Consider the following 16,590-nt stretch of genomic DNA (forward strand, 5'->3'; position numbering starts at 1 on the left):
TCTGTCAAAAATAAATAAAGATTTTAAAAAAATGTTGTCTCAGACTAGTGGCATCAACATCCCCTGGGAAGTTGGTAGAAATTCAATTTTTTGAGTTACATCCCAGAAATTTTGGGAATGGGGCTCAGAAATCGATATTTCAATGAGTCTTCCTGGTAATCCTAATGCACTGTAAAGTTTGAGAACTACTGGAACAGAGCACATCACCATTCTATGTTAGTGATTTTCAGTCCCAAACTACTTTGTTTAGTTGGTGTCCTATTTCATGTAGACACATTTAAGCAACCTGTAAATGCTGAGCTAAAATCAAATGGTAATATTAAAAACACAAATTCCTGGTTCAATCAATGTGTGTTGAGTGCTTACAAGTGCAAAGCATTATGCTAACATGCTCTGATGTACGTTTCGTATCACTGTATTTGGCACAGCGGGCAAATAGGTAAGAACAGCAAGACACCACTTTCTTTTCTTCTTATTTGGAAAATAGCATGGTCAGATTTTCTTCCTGTCGTGTCAGGAGATTGATTGACAATATTTGTGGCCAGCACTGGCAGGTTTCCTAAAACTCAAGGCATGGAACAAAAAATTAATGATTGTGTCAGTCGTGTGGGGCATTTATTGGCTGGATGGCAAGGAGACCAAGTATAGGGGGAGGGGCATGAGTGCCTGTCAGTCCTGACTCCAGTGGCATTCGGTATGACCTCATCAGTTTGCAGAAGTACTCCTCAAGAAACCTTTATTCAGTGAAATAAATGACCTCCTGAGAAGAATTAGTTCTTTATCAGTGTGTCTAGTGTGGTTAAAATTACTAATGTTTTCCCTGTGGCATCAGTTAGATTAAACCATGACTGTATACATGAAGGGAATATTTAGAATAAAAAAGCATACAGAATATTATAACACACTCTTATATAATCACTATTTAAATTTAACATAGCTTAATTTTTTTATTTAAAAATTTTTAATGTTTATTTTTGAGAGAGAAAGAGAGTGCAAGTGCGAGAAGGGCAGAGAAAGAGGGAGACACAGAATTCAAAGCCGGATCCAGGCTCTGAGTTGTCAGCACAGAGCCATCGCAGGGTTCGAACCCACAAACCATGAGATCATGACCAGAGCTGAAGTCGGACGCTCAACCAGCTGAGCCATCCAGGCACCCAACATAGTTTAATGTTTTGCCATTGTACTGGCTCAGGCTCTCGTAACAGAATAGACCATAGGCCATGTGACTTAGACAACAGAAATTTATTTTCTCACAGTTCTGGAGGCTACAAGTCCCAATGAACCTGCCAGGTGATTCTGTTCCTGGTGAGAACTCTTTTGGTTTATAGACTTCTCGCTATGTCCTCACTTGGTGTTTTCTCAACATGTGTGCTTGGAGAGACAGTGTGAATTCTTTGGTGTCTCTTTTTATAAGGACACTGTTCTATTGAATAGGACTCCACCCTTATGGTTGATTAAAGCTTGATTACTTCCTTAGAAGCCCTGTCTCCAAACACAGCCACAGGGGAAATCAAGGCTTTAACCTGTGAATTCTGGGGAGACACAGTTCAGTCAGTAGCAGCCATATACCTAATTTTACCTCCTGGACTCCCATTCCCTTCCTTCCTCGCCAGAGGTATACCTTTTTGAAGTTAGCATGTGTTCATCCTTTCCTTAAATTATACATTTACTATACATATGCATACACATATTTATGTCTGTAAACACTATATTACATCTCATGATGTGTTTCATTGACATAAATGGTGCTTGCTTTTTTTCTCTATTTTGTTTCTGACAGTTATCCATGTTGATACTTGTAGATCTAGTTAATTCATTTTAACTTCTAATTGATGCACTATTGAATAAATATATTGCAATTTGTTTATTGATCCAAGAGTAATAGACATTAAGAAGGAGTTTCATTCTTTTTTCACTATTACAAATGAGGCCACAAGATTGAGCCTCCTTGTGTGTGATTCCTTGCAGACATGTGCTAGAGTTGCTTTAGGGTATATGCCTGGGCTTTGAATTCCTGGCTGGTAGGGTATCTTCATCACCTGTTTTTTAGATATTGCCAATTTACTCTCATAATAAATGTTTACACAAACTGTAACTTCCATCAGTAGTTTTTATTTTTATACATCCCCCATAACTCCTGTCAGACTTCTTAGTTTTTTCTTATCTCAAAGTATGAAATGCTATTTTATTGTTGTTTTAATTTACATGTCCTTGATTATTCATGAATTTAGGCATCCTTTATTGTGTATTTGGCAGTCACATGACTCTTGTGAATTGACTATTGATGTCTTTGTCTACTTTCTATTGGGTTGGATTTTCTTAATGTTTACTTTGAGAGAGAGAGATAAAGACAGAGACAGATTGAATATGATTAAGCGGAGGGCCAGAGAGAGAGAGGGAGACAGAGATATCCCAAACAGGCTCCAATGTGTCAGTGTAGAGTCTGACATGGGCTCAAACCCATGAACCTTGAGAGCATGACCTCAGCCAAAATCAGATGCTTAACCAAGTGAGCCAACCAGGTGCCCCTCTTTTCCTTTATGTAAAAAATATTTATATATTTTCATTACTAGTATTTTGTTTGTTTATAGTGATTGTAACTATCTTCTCCTAGTCTGTGGCTTCTGAAAAATAATGTTTTAGTTATATAGGTTTGTTCTTAATGTAGTTGAATTTATCAATTTTTCTCCTTTAAAGTTTGGTCTTATTTTGTCTTCTTTAGGAAACTATCTCCTACCCAAGGTCATAAAGGTATTTTCTTTGGCAAGTTTTAATTTCTGAGCTCTCCATTCTTTTCCATTAGTCTGTCAGTCTTTTTGTGCATTGTTTTAATTATTGCAGCCTTATAGTAGCTTTGGTATCTGATGGAGGGAATCCCTTTTTTAATCTCCCCTAAGGAGGTCTTGGCTATTTTTGGCTTTTACTTACCTAAATAAAATTCAGGAAAAGCTTGTTAGTTTTCGTGACAAGCTGTAATATTTGTTGGGATTTTCTTGAATTTGCAGGTTAATCTGGGAAGGACTGACATCTTTATTATGTTCAGAGCCTTCTGGGAAATGAGTATGACTTATCTTTCCATTTACTTGAGTATTCTGTTATATCCTTCATTAAAATTCTATCCTTTCAGTTAATTTACTGCTTTTGTTAGATTTATTCCTAGGAACCTGACAGATTTTAAAAGATTTTTCCATTTATTATGGAATGGATATTTTAATTGGTCATTTATTTTCAATAGGTAGTTTTTGTGCATGGGAATTCCACTGAATTTTTTTTAATTCATTGATCTTCTATTCAGTAACTCTACTAAACTCTCTTATTAGTTCTAAGTTTGCTAATTCTTTTGGCTTTTCTGTAGACAATAATATATCCTATATATTGGTAATGACAAATTTGAGCACCCCTCTACTTTCTTCTTATTTCTATTCCTTTTTTTATGGGATTGGTGAAGTCCTCCAGTTATGAGTAGAGAATAGTTGTGTTACTAACAGGCTTCTTTATTATATTCCCAACTTTATAGCAGGTGTTTGTGTCATTGATTACAAAGTAGGACACTTATTTTTTTTTATTTTTTCTAGGTGAAATAAATTTTTCCTTTTCCTAGTTTATTAAAACTATTATGAAATGATGTTGACTTTTTCAGTGTGTAATTTTCTATATCTACTGAGATTTTTTCTATAATTTATTAATACAGTGGTTACATTAATAAATTTTACATTGATTAAATCATCCTTACATTCCTGTTTAAAGCTTGCTTGGTGCTAGCATTATATGCTGAAGTTTTACACATATCATCTATATTCATACAGGTGATTATGCCGGTAATTTCACTTTCTTAATGTTGTTTTCATTTAGTTTTGATACTAGGTTTTGCTAGCCTCATGAAAGGAACTGGAGAGCTTTTCCTCTCTTGTAGTATCTGGGATAGTTTGAATAAGAAAGACATTATAAAATGACTGAAGTTGTGGTAAAATATGCCTGTAAACCTGTCTGGCTCTCGTGTTTTGGTGCTTCTATATGGAATATTTAAAAACTTTTTAACTATTCTGGTTCACTTTCCTTAAACAATGCGTGTCTCTTCCAGGTTTCTGCTTCTTCTTAAGTTAGTTTTGGGAAATTGCAATGTCTTTCCAGGAAATTGTCCATTATATTTAAGTTTTTAAAACTTACTGATTAATTTGCTCATGGTATTCTCTTATAGTTTCACAAACCTTTACAAAATATGTCTATTTTGACTCTCTTTTCACTTCCAATATTGTTTATCCTGAATATACTCCCCCCTCTTCTACCATATCACCAAAGCTTTATCTATTCAAAGAAAGAGCAGTTGATTTTCTTGATGCTGTTTTTTTTCTTTTTGATTAATTTCTTCTCTTACTCATATTCTTTTCCTTGTCTCCCTTTTATTGGTTTATTTTTTAGCTTTTAAAATAATGTCATGAGTTGAATCCACTAATTATTTATTTTCAAACTCACTTTTCTGAATCTGAATTTAAGGCTATTCATTTTCCTATAAGCATCTCCGTAGTTGCATACTGCAAATGCATTGTTTAATTCTAAATATTTCATAACTTTCATGACAATTCATCTTTGACCCTTAGACTATTTATAAGTGTACTTTTTAAAAAAAAAGATGAATTAATGTTTTTATTGATTTCTTATTTTATTGTATTATGATTAGAGAATGTGTTCTATATGATATACTGTCTTTGGCATTTGCTGAGACATCCATAAGCTACTTCAAGGATATTTTTTGAACCATTTCTTGTGTACTCAAAAAGAATGTCATTCTGTATGTGATCCATGCTTACTACATCAACCTTGTTTATTTTGTTGTTTGAATCTTCTGCATCTTTTATTTTCAATCTCTTTTAGGAATGTTAAAATCTCTCACTGTAGTAGTGATTTTTCAGATTCTCTTCACTCATCAACTTATGCTTCATATATTTTGAAGCTACCTTGTTAAGTGAATGTAGCCAAGTGTCTATAGGGATGGGTGTATAAGTATAGCGTAATGATTTGCCAGATGTCCAGTACCACAGACAAAAACCAGAGGAGCCATAGAAGAAAAGTTTTTTCTCAAACTTTAAGCCAAGTGTTGTCACAAAAGCAGTGTCAGGTTATGTCTGCCAGTAACTCATGCTAGGGTCTGTGTGCTTAATGAAGAATAAAAGCATAAAAAGGGGGTCCAAGATGAAGTCGATTGGGTGTAATGCACAGTCACTCTTTCTAACAGCTGCCATACCTGTGGCTATGAAAAGTGGCTCGAATTGAAAGTTGCTACCTGACACGGAATCCTGGCAGGAAGGAATTCTTTTTGTTGACTGAAGCACATCAGAGCAACTTCTAACATTGAATCCGTTCCTGCCCACACTTTTATTCTGGAAGGAAATTCCTGACTTTTGTATACTTCTTTTTAAAATCTTGATCTCACATTTCATATTGCCCTTTGTGTTTTGTGTTCCAGGAGGATGAATTCTTCCAATCATCTCACTTAACTGGTTGTTATTGTCTGGAGGAAATTTTAGTGAGTTCAATTTACCTGGTAGCCTTTCCCTCTGAGATTTTGTTTCTGGTAGGCTTCACTATGGAGCAGAAATGCTCCTATTACAGCCCTCAGTTTATCTGTAGATGGAAACCTTTGCATCTTAAATAAAACACTCAGCTCATGGGGTCATGTTTGGTTCTGTTTCTCTTCATCGGTGCTTCTAAATCCGTTTGCCAAGTCTGAGGTCCTGGACTCAGACATCTTGGAGGAACTCTAGAGGTAAAGGTGCTTTTCATTGAATGTGAAAAATAGCATTTTGCTGAAGGCTATTTTGCTCAATTGCTCCAAAGTAATTTACCTTGGGGAGTAGAGACCAAGTCTGAGACATTTAAGACAAAAAGGAAACTAGTTGTATTTTTTAAAATGTACATATAGTTATAAGTAATCAACAAAAGGGAGCTTATGATGAAAATTATTCTTCAACCCCTGCAGTGACATTCTCTGTAGTGAAAGATGCAGCTCTCTCATCAACAAAAAGGAAATGTAACCCCTCTCCTCTCGTTCCTTTACTACATTCAGGTCTCTTAATTTGGGGTGAAGAAAACAAGCAAAGTTTATGGTGAGATTTATTTTAGTACGCAGATGGCTCAAGATTCTGCTCTTCCTCAACTCATGCAAACATGTTATCTCCTTTATTTAGTTTATGCAAATATAGGGGCTCATGGGCGATGGAGAGGGTATGCCAAATAATCTGTAATTACACAGTTTTAAATTTTGGTTTCCTAATACAAACTCAGTATCTATGACTATGAGATATTTTTAGTCTCCAAAAACTTTATAACAAGCTTTACGAATTTCGCCCTTGAGTCTGAGCATTTTCCTCTTTGGTTATTTTCATGCTATTAAATTATACTGCTTCAGATTCTACCTGGGTGGGCACCAGATCCCTTCCATGAATATACATTACTTTTTCTTTTTAATGTTTATTTATTTGTTTTGAGAGAGAGAGAGAGAGAAAGAGAGAGAGATAGAAAACACTCACAGATGCAAGAGGGAAAGGGACAGAGAGAGAGAGGGAGAGAGAATCCCAAGCAGGCTCCTAGCTGTCAGCACAGAGCCCCACGCGGGGCTCCATCTCATGACCATAAGATCATGACGTGAGTCGAACGAAATCAAGAGTCAGACACTTAACCAAGTGAGCCACCCAGTGACCCCTCCATTACCTTTCTATTCAACACTGTAGAGTCAAAATGGCCAAATTTAACAGTAGATTATGTGATAATGTCAGAGTTAATTTTTTGGAGGAGGACAGAACAAGACTCCAGTTAGACAGAATTCACTTTAGGACTAATGCTTCATTACATGAGTTCCAGAATAGTCTAACCCAACTATAGCCTCCAGATTTTCATTATAAATCTCTTAGCTAAATTACTCAGAATTCATTTTAAATTCAGATGCCTTCCAAGGGAGAAGGGCTTTAGGCCAACTTGCTGTTAAAATTCCTTTGTGTGACTTTTTTTTTTTTTTTTGATTATCAGAAAGTTTTCTGCTTCCCAGCTGAAGGTGGTCTCGTTCCCCAGCTGATGTTGGTAGAATGTGGACCTGCTTAACTAGTAGTTGGTCTGTATATACTCACTAGTGAAACACTGCTAGTGAAATGCTGCTTTCTCTACCCTCTCCCTATTGGACAGAAGATGAAAGAGCCCAGAAGCTGCCATACACTGCCAGTGGGCACCTTTACCTGACTAAAAGTTTCCCAGTTAAAAGACAGTCCTGTCCATTATAATCACAAAAAAGAGTCATATGTACCACACTTCCTTTCCCGACAGACATTAAAGTTGAAAGCAAGAAATTTATACAAAAACAGAGGTTTAAATTTTTTTTTTTTTGGTTTAAAGATACTATAAATATTCAAAAACCTGTTGAAAAACTATAGTTTGCATGGAACTGTGCTCAACAATGTGTGTGATTCCACATTTTACAAATTAGTAGGAGAGATGAACATATATACTGGCAACTATGATTCCAAGCAGTATAGATAAGAATCCTATGAACACTGCAAACAAGTAGTGTTTACAAATTGACCTTTTCTGGCCCAGGAAGGCTTATGGGCGAAGTTGCCTTAAGAGATGGGTAGGGATTATCGATGGGCAAACATATTTCAGTGGTATTAGGACTACTTTAAATGGAACCTGATTGTAAGTAAAACAGACTCCACGAACAAGACCAAGAAAGTAAGAAAAGCATGTGTCATGCTCAGAAACAGGGAAATCCAGGTACACTGGGTAGAAAGGGGCATAAAATGTCTTTGGGGGTGAAAGGTGGTAGACTGTATAAATATGGAAGAAAGAGAAGATGGAAGATGTAGGTCGAGGTCATATTCTGAAGAGTTTTTGGTGACTAGCTTAGTACACAATGGGGATCACTGACTTTGGGTAGGGCTGCACGAGCAGCGACAATGATATCTGCAGGCTACAGCCGTGGTGAAATTGTAAGGACTAGAGCCAGTGGTCTATAGGCACAGAATTGAGCTAGAAAGCTCTAGCATTAGTCTGGTGTTACAGTCTTGAACTGGGACTCGATCACATCTCTACCCATCTTTAGATAAGGGTCAGATCCAGGTTTGCTGGGACTTAAAGCTTATGCACTTTGAGGGAGACCTCCTTTAGGAAAAATAAAACAAATTTACAAGTAAAAACTTGCTGTATTTTTTCCTGGGTCTTAGAAAGGGTAAATGAAGGGCCATGTAAATGGGGGGCCCTGAGCCCAGCTTCATAGTAAATCAGCCTCCGGGCGAAAACCATGACAGGTTCTCAGTTAGAATGACCTGTCCCCTCTCATTATTGTTAAATGCATCTGCTTGTCCAGAGGTTTTAGGACAATTGGCCCAAGGAGACAAATGAAGCAGTATTGTCTATAAGCAGAAACTACCTATTTGTAACAAGGCTGGATCAAGCGGAAAACATAGTTTATTTCATCTATTAACAGATTTTAAGTTATTTTAAACACTCAAATTACTTTTAAGGTTTAAGAGTGTTTGCACTAGTGAAAGCCTAAAGTAAGGATTGTCCCTGCAGAGCCATGGGCCAGACTGCCTGGGTTCAAATAGTGCGTCATCCATTTCACTATGAAAAGTGCATACAGCTGTGCACATACCAAGTGCTCAATAAATATTCCATAGTAGTTTTGTCCGTGGAGAGTCTGAAAATAAAACTAATGAAAATGTGCTCAACATAAAGTAAGTGTTAATTGCTTTTAAGCAGATCTCTTGCCTCCGGGGATTGTTACTATTGTCACCTATATTTAGATTTGCAAATTGAGTCCCAAAGAAGTTGTTTATTTCCTTGTGGCTTTAGGCTCCTGTGGTTCTCAGCTGGCCGCACATTGAATGATCTGGGATACTTTTAAGTCCTCCCTTAGCCAGGGCCCGCCCTTGCCAATTTGATCAAAACCTCTGAGGTGAGTTTGGGCATCAAGATGCCTTATAGGTCCCCTGGGGACTTTGCGGGACAGCCAGGGTCAGAGTTGGGGCATGCGGCCTCCCGGTGACCTGGTGACCTGGCTATTAGGCCTCAGGCAACCAGACTTCAGCCACAGGTGAGGTTACCTGAGGAATTCCAAATTTTTCTTTTTTTCTATTATATTTTTCTATCAAAGTAAACCATAACTCATTACTGAAATAGATAAATGTCAAACAATGAAGAAGATAATTCCAAGAGTGAATTAAAAAAAAAATCCTTCATACTCATTCTTAATTACATTAACTAATTCTAAAGCCAAATCTCTTCACAAGTGTCTATTACAATGGTTCTTATTACTCATTGCTGGTTTTTTAAAATTTAAATATAAAAGTATTTGTATTTAAAAGTATTTCATAAAACCCTGGAAACAATGGCCCTTATATCAATGATCACGTACTAATCATTTTCTAGGCATTGGGCCCTGTGTTAACTCTGTATGTGCATTATCTCCTTTTTCTTAGGACTGTTTATGAGGTAGGTACAATTCTCATCCCCATTTTAGAGGTGGGAAGTGAGTTTCTGTGCTCATGTAATTGGTATGAGGCACAATTTAAGGGCCTGCGTCCTGGGAGGGAGGCAGAACAGAATAGTGGCGAGAGCTCCAACACAGGGGTCTGACAGGCCTGGCAAGTTGTTAACTGCCACTCTCTGCACTTGGGTTTCCTCATCTATAAAATAGGGTGGGGCACCTGGGTGGCTCAGTGGGTTAAGTGGCCAACTTGGGCTCGGGTCATGATCTTGTGGTTTGTGAGTTGGAGCCCTGCATTGGGCTCTCTGCTGTCAGCACGGAGCCCAATTCAGAGCCCTCTCTCTCTGCCTCTCCCCCACTTATGCATGCTCTCTCCCTAAAAAAAAAAAAGTATATATATATATATATATAAAATAGGATAGAACCACTCACCTTGTAGATTTGTTGTAATTATGAGGGTAATAGCCCCGTTGCTATGAGAGGGCTCTATTTTTATACACTATAGATTTTTAATAAGTTTAAATGTTTATTGTTATTTATTATTTCACAAGTAATGCATGTTGATTGAAAAAACATTAGGAAATCAAGCAAGAGAAAGTTAAAAAAAATCACCTTACAACTGAGAACTTAATTTTTTTCTATCATTTGTATTTTTCCTATGCATACACACACATTATTTAGAATGGGGTGGTATACATTACTGTTCTTTAAATGCCTTTTCATTCAGTAATGTTTATGTTCAATTTTGCTATCATCTTGCTGTTCTGCTTGCAAATGGGTGCTTATGTTCATAGACATTTGACAGCATTAAAGATAAACCAGGCCCTTGCCACAGGGTCATGTATGATTCAAAGACTTGCTGTCTTATGGAAGATAACTTGCCTGTGTTTTGTGGGCAAATCTTGTTCTCCTTATCTTTCACAGAGTGGAGTGAGGGCAATGAGGCAGGCAGAGGCTTGCCTGGGGGAGGCCCGGCAGAGGCAATCTCCCAGCACTACTGTGAAGGCCACGAGTAGAGCATACTGGAAGACACAAAGGAGGTTTGGGGGCAAGGCGTGGGGAGGCAGTGCTCTGGGGACGCCTGCAGCGTCAAGTGGCGTCCTAGGGCCAGGACGGAATACAGTCCTAGGCTTGTGACAGAGTGAATATACAAATGGACAGTTGCTGGACGTATATTAAAATAGAACTCTGACCTCCAGCTTGAAGCACCGAGCCCAGGAAAGCAACCCCCTTGTCTACAATAAGCATCCCGGAAGGCAGCCTGCTACCGGAAGGAAGCCAAGTTATAGGAAGCCGGATTGCCATCTCCGGTAACAACCCAGGAAGCTAAGCAATAACTTCCGTAACCACCAGCCCCAAATGACTGGGGACTTAGTTAAAGAGAGCCACATGTGCACCCTAACCAATCACATAGGATGCCCCGTTGGTTGCACCTCCTCCCGCCTCCCCACACGAACAGCCTCCATTCAGGGCCCACCGCAGCCTTCCCTTGTTCCGCTGTCAAGCTTTACCACTCCTCCGACAGCCTTTGAGCCTCTGTCAAAATGCAAATGATGGTGGCTGACAATGTAGCTATCCTGAGCTCTGAACGAATAGTCTTTGTTTTTCTTATTTGCTTTGTCTTCATTTATTTCCACCCTTGCTTGATGACCAAGTCAGGCTGTTTGTGTGTGACCATTGTTGGTTGGGGGCCCTTTGTCTTTGATGGAAGTTTCCTTGATCTCTTTTTGTGAGGTACAGGCTATTTTTCTGGAAGACAGGATCATATCTTTACTTAATCTCAGTATTTCTAGTGCCCAGCATGGCCTGACTGATACTACAGACTGTTGAAAAGAGAGATAGGAAGTCTCACTCACAAGAATTAGTTCCTTTCTTTTCCAGTTTGGAACTAGAAAACCGAATGTGACTAGTTGGTCTTATTTTGATATAATGAAATGTCACCCAGAATTTCAGCTTATATGTAAACCAAACTGAAATTGACCTGGGGGTTGGGGATGGGATTTCACAGCCTGAGGGATTTCATAAAATCTCTAGAAAACTATTTTTAAATCCTTTTGGCAAACCTTCCCCTTTTTTTGTTTAACACCTTTCCCTAATCTAAACCCACGTGAATTTTGAGGGAAATTTAATTAAAGATTTTTTTTCCCCCTAACTAAATGAAAGCAGGTGCTATTCAGACGGTAAAGAAAACCATGGCTAAGTTAGTTTGGCTTGCTTCTTATCCCTGCTTCCCAGGACGATAACTGAAAGGTGACCTGTGGCCAGTTACTTGTCACTGAGGTTGAGTTTCACGAGACTTCTCCACTGGTGATTATAGACCAGACCCTCGACTGGAAGCCCCCACGCCTCACCTGCTGTCATATCAGCTCTAGGCTCTTTCATGACAGAAACTCTTGTCCAGCATCAGCACTGGGGCCTGGAATGCTACACTTGGCTAATATATCGCTCTAACTAGTTCCTCTAGAAGACTCTCCAAAATTCAAACACCGAAGCAGTTTTATCATGTAGCTAAAACTTCTCCGTGTGTGGGAACCAAGTCCAAAGGGGAGTAACTTGAGCATTCCTTCTCAGAAACTCCACACAGATCTTGGGGCTGGACTGATACTGCTTATTGTGCTGAGCACCTTTTAGAACTCCTCTCTAGACCACATATTCTACAAGGGCAGGGACCACATCTGTCTTATTTCTTTCTGTGTCTCTTGTACATGACATATAATACTACTTGACAGGAATTTTGTTCATGCCTGATGGGAATGTGGAATTTGGAGTCACTTGATAGGAGGTGTTAAAATATAGCAGACACGGCATCCTCATGGGTGACAGCAAAGACTCTGCCGGAAAATATGTGCAAATATCAATAGTATGATAACAACTCTCCTTGCAACAACAACAGGAAAGAGGCTATTTTGGCTACATGTTTATTAAGAAACAGATGATTTTCTATTAGTAGAGCTCTTGGTAAGTCTGGAATTTTTGCCTAGAAGTATAAAGTGAATCTCAGGCTAAGTAATCTGATGGCCTTATTCTGAAGAGAAGACTTTAAACATACCAAGTTACCCTCCATTAGTTTGTGGGTAAGGCATATTGTAGAGTGACCCGCAGGGGTGGGATGGGGGGCGGGGAGAGTCCCATTCCTGAGGGTCCCAAGAAGAAGAAAAATGCTTTTTCTTAAATTTTGCTGGCCGATGAAGAGAAAGTTCCCTCAGCTTGGTTGAAACTTCTCCTCTGAAGTAGCCTCATGTAAACAGTTGTGCTAACTCTGAGCCCTCTATTTGTATAATCAAATCCTTGCTACATTTATCACCTACTTTTCCCATCTCTCTCTGCAGTCTTGGTGGGTGGGTGGGTGGGTCGGGAAGAGATGAATCTTTTAGCATTGACTTCTGTGGTGGGCGTCAGAGGTTTTTGCTCAACATCCATTTCAGCCTTCTCCTGCTGTGCTTTCCTATACTTCCAGGGCTGAAAAGCTAAAAAGTACATTTCCCAGTGCCCTTGCGCCCAGAGGTGTGGGCAGATTTAGATGCTCTCTTGCCTGGAAGGCGGAAGTCAGGCAGAGGCATTGCTCCCGCTGGCCGGGAAGGCTGGGTGTCAGGTGGTTTCCCTGCAGCCATAGCCTGGCCACTAACGTCATGCACGCTGAGACGCAGTCCCCCGGGGCCTGCCAGAGCGGGCGGTCTCAGGCCTGGCGGAGTCCTGGAGCCAGCAGCCACAGTGGGGCTCATGAAGGTCTCCTCCCCACGGCAGCCAGTGGCGGTGTTTGTAGGCCAGCTCCACCACTGGCAGGCAGCAGCCTCGGTGGCCCTGTCCTGCTGTGTGGCTTGGGAGTTGTCCCTAGAAGAGCCTCATTTGTTTCATTAGCTGTCCCGATACCCTGTAAGCCTTTTAGTACAGTGTAATAAACCTGGTTCTGCTCAACCCAGCCAGACTGAATTCTAGTCCCCGTAGTGGAACCCTGACCACGATGACTCAGGAGTGAAGAGCTAAACCAAACGTTATGAGTTAGGTATTACCAAGGGTTACCCTCCCTCATTGCTGTCGCCTTGGCTTTAGACAATTATTGGTGAAACCGCTGATGTGTTACTTTTGGTTCCTGAATTCCAAGCTCTTGTGTATTTGTCCACTGTATTCTAGTAAGTGGTAAGCAATTAGAACTCTACGGTTATAGGTCTTGTTCTGTTTAATAAAATCTCGAATCCGTTACATATTGAATTCTGATACGTTTAGAAAGGTGTTGAGCCTACTAACTTCTCCATCCAGGGCCTGAGCTTTGCCCTGTCTGTTGTTAATGAGCTTTTGTTCCTGGGTGTGTCAGAGACCTCTGGATGACTTTAGTATAAAAGCCAGTACCAATAACCATTATAATAAAGCATGATGTTTGTGACCTTTGTTAGTGGTTTTTGAAAACATGCTCCCTTATATCAGAGTTAAGGGAAGTTATTGCAAGGAAAGAAAAGTAAGATAAGTTGTTGCAGTTCATGTGGTGAGTTAATAAATGACAGAATCAGGCCAAGTCTAGGTCAGAAAAGCTTATCTTCGAGATCAAGAGAAGCAACTGCTTGATATAAGGGTTTCCTCAAATAACCAGCTAAGAATGGTCTGAGACATCTAATGGAACTAGGACCCGGTTTGAAAAAAGTAACTGAAGAAGGCTCCTTGGACGCTGCAGGAGGTGGGGGGGGGCCTTCGGAGCTCTGCATTTCCCTGCAGCAGCCGGTGGCATTGACAGGACCTGTGGGGTGAAGAGAGAGAGTCCGAATACAAGTCCAAGTGATTCCTTACGACTTCTGTTAGTGCTGAGGCAAGCTTGGGTTACAGTTTTATTCCATAAAACAAGGATGTGAGGAAAAGCCTTAAGGAAAAGACATTAGGATGGGCTGAGGTAGGAGGGGAGGAACACCGGGTGACCAGACTTACAGAGAAGGAGAGCAGACTACCTGCTGGGCTTAGTACCTCAGTTAACACTTGTTTTTTGTTCTCACTATTAATTCCTGTTATTAAACAGTCCTTCAAAAGAATGCTGTGGGCCTGAAACAGAATGGAAGTAAAGCATTCCTTTCTACCAGATAACTTTTCAGTCCTCCTGGCTAAGACTTTCCTGGACTTAGTTTTAGTTTTACTGGTACATGAGGAAGTTTCCTTCTGCTGTGGAAGGATTTACCTGTAGCCAAATGTTTCATGGCCCTATCTGTAATGGGCTTTAAAACCTTTTCTGAAAGCGAAATTTATTTAAAGGGAAGACTGTTTCCTACTCTTTGGAACAGCACTTAGAAGTGTGACTCATGCAGCTGGTCCCAAGAGCTTTGATAGTAGAAACTTGCCACAAAGCAAGTAGGAAGATGGTCACTTTCACAAAGCCACAGATCTGTCTTTGGTGGCCCTGCCACCAGGAACCCAAGCATTTCTGGTACCTTCTGCTGCTTTGCTTCCTCCCCGGAAGGTAAACTGATGGTTGTGAAGAGGGCAAAGTGGAGGCTAAGGCTCCCCGTTGCCCGTTCCAGGCCTTGCCTCAGACCCCACCTGGTCTGTGTATGGAATCCGAGCTGGAAAGAACCTCTGGTCCTATCTCTTCGTCATAAAGAGTGGATGGGCTTTGCATGCAGACCTGGGTCTGAATCACTTGACTAGTAGCTACGTGATATTGGGCAAGTTAGATCATCTCTCTCAGCCTGGGTTTCTTCATCTGTAAAATAAAGACGATGATGCCATCCAGGAATTTGTGAGCACTAGAAAAAACGCTGCTAAGCAGAAATGGCCTTATCTACCATGTACCATGAGATGGCCTTATGTGCTAAGTACTACTAGTACCTAGTAGGTACTCCAGAGATGGCAAATGATTATGCCCATGGTTATTTGCTGTTTTTTCCCTTAACCAGCAGTGAGTTTCTCTTTAGAAGCCCCTTCTACTCAAATCTGTTCTCCCTTAATTCTCTGTTGTAAGCATGAAGTTTTCATGTGGTGTTTCTATTTCTGTATCTCAAAACCCCTGCATTAAAACAAAAAATGTCCCCTTAATAGCCTGGCAAAGCAGGCAGCCAGGCGCATAAGTGTCCTTATTTCAGGGATGGGAATGAGGTAAGAGGCGCTAGAATGAAAAGGTAGAGAGAGATTAGAACAGGACTCCTTAATTTGAAGTATATGGTCTTTTAACTCCCCAGAAAATGAAGGCCAAAAACAGTTTGGATGCAGTTTGATTGAGAGAAGGCCTACAGTGTTCACTGGATTCTCAGAGGGGTCTGGGATCCCCTCAACCCCTGTGGACCACTGTGGTCATAGACATCGAGCCTGGGGGAATCCGTGAAGGCACCTTCTGGTTTCTGCAGGCAGGCGGGCAGAACAGCAGTGCATTGCGGGGTACCACTTCCGCTTCCACAAGGGTCTCCCGGCCGTGTCTACACTGCAGATTCCTTAGCCCCAGCTCACACCTACACAAGCAGAGTCTCAAGAACCGAAGCTGGGGAATCTGGCATTTGAATAAGTTCTCCCGGTGATTTTTATGGGTATTAAAGTTTGACAGTCCGCTGGTGTGGTAATAAGACCTGCCTGTGGGGGCTCCTGGTGGCTCTTTGGTTGAGCATCTGACTCTTGGTTTCGGCTCAGGTCATGATCTCAGGGTTTGTGAATTCAGGCCCTGCCTTGGGCTCTGTACTGATAGTGTGGAACCTGTTTGGGATTCTCTCTCTCCCTCCCTCTGCTTCCCTTCCTGGCTAATGCACTTGCTCTCTTGCTCTCTCTCTCAGAAATAAATAAACTTTTTTTTTAATATAACACAATTTATTTTTATAACATATGCAATTATTTTCCGTATTTACAATACAGTAGTTACAATGACACTCCAAACAGAAAAGCAAAGTAAAAAATCAAAACACCAACTTCTATTTCATGTAATTAGACTAATACGGAAATTAGAAGGTTAAGTAACAACTAGTTAATCACCTAATTTCACAGCTATCTGAAGTGGCGATCATTATATAGCAGCTTATCGATGATACATTCAAGACACATGATACAATTTATTACTTGCCCATAAGCTAAAACACAGCCTGCTTAATACCTTTCCTTAAATTCCACCTCTATACTACAATATGCTTGAGGTCCATGCAAAAAAGTAGCTACCT

At 40.1% G+C, this 16,590-nt stretch overlaps 1 long non-coding RNA gene across 2 annotated transcripts in view; it reads left to right on the plus strand.

Moving 5' to 3' along the window:
- LOC115290787 overlaps positions 1-16,590 on the plus strand; it is a 170,542-nt gene that overhangs the window by 51,026 nt on the left and 102,926 nt on the right. The gene's annotated exons all lie outside the window — the stretch shown is intronic.

This window comes from Suricata suricatta, chromosome 4, assembly GCF_006229205.1.
Source record: "Suricata suricatta isolate VVHF042 chromosome 4, meerkat_22Aug2017_6uvM2_HiC, whole genome shotgun sequence".
Lineage (NCBI taxonomy): Eukaryota > Metazoa > Chordata > Mammalia > Carnivora > Herpestidae > Suricata > Suricata suricatta.